Genomic DNA, 988 nt, shown 5'->3' with positions numbered 1-988 from the left:
TCTCTCTCTCTCTCTATTTGTCTGCCTCCCATTAGGGTGCACCCAGTCACCCAGAAATGTAACGAAACCCGGAAAAGTATGCGCATTCTGAACGAACGCGTTCAACTGAGCAGACAATTGCATTTACATGCCCGCGCTGTGCGTGTTTGCGTGCGTGCGTGCGTGCGTGCGTGCGTGCGTCCGTGAGTGCGTGCTTTTTAGCGTGTCGTCTGTGTCGAACTGACCCCATACTGAGAACTAACTTACCCACAAAAACTCAAAACGAACGCCTATCTCGCGCTCTCTATACGTTGAAACAAAGCCACAGAAAGAAAAAAATTAATGAACTGCCCTCTCCCAAACAAGCAACCTGGCGCCTTCCCCTCCCCTGAAATGGAACAACAACAAAAAACAAAACAACAACAACAAAATAGATCTACTACTAAAATAAATAACACACAGACACACAGACACCCTTTACCTTCTCTCTGTCCAAAAATGCTTTTAACGCAACCAACAGGAACGTGTCACAATAAGTTATAACATTAAATATCTGAGAAACGAAACTTTCTTTCATTTTCTCCCTGAGATCCTACGGGCCTACCGTGTAGATGGATTGGTTTATCCAGGATTTTCATGTTTGATTGCATACGGGTATGAAAAAAGCCCCACCCATAACATCTCGGATGGCCGAAAGATAGAGAGCTCGCTGTCGCTTGTGTGTATATTTGCTCATCGTGGTGCAGTCGTGGGGGAAAGAACAAGATAAAATCAAAGCTACCACATAGATTAAAAACTTCGGGATGGAAGTTTACTTTTGAGAATATGATGTACAAGAGCTATAGGCAACTGTATCGACTATTTGAGCTTTCTTTAAACATTAAACAAACTACACCATAGGTAGAATACAATTCGATACGGTTGGTTTTTTTTTTCTGAAGTTTGTCCTTTCTTTTTATAGAATTGAAATTAGGTACTGCTATTAAAACACGCCCACACACTAACGCTC

General features: G+C 42.3%; 1 protein-coding gene across 1 annotated transcript in view; it reads left to right on the top strand.

Moving 5' to 3' along the window:
* LOC106012732 (tubulin polymerization-promoting protein family member 2) overlaps positions 1-988 on the top strand; it is a gene marked incomplete in the record, with an annotated part of 25312 nt that overhangs the window by 7249 nt on the left and 17075 nt on the right.

The sequence above is a fragment of the Aplysia californica genome, unplaced genomic scaffold, assembly GCF_000002075.1.
Source record: "Aplysia californica isolate F4 #8 unplaced genomic scaffold, AplCal3.0 scaffold00475, whole genome shotgun sequence".
In the NCBI taxonomy this organism is placed as follows: domain Eukaryota; kingdom Metazoa; phylum Mollusca; class Gastropoda; order Aplysiida; family Aplysiidae; genus Aplysia; species Aplysia californica.
The sequence above is the reverse complement of the archived record's forward strand: the minus strand, read 5'-3'. Positions and strand labels throughout refer to the sequence as shown.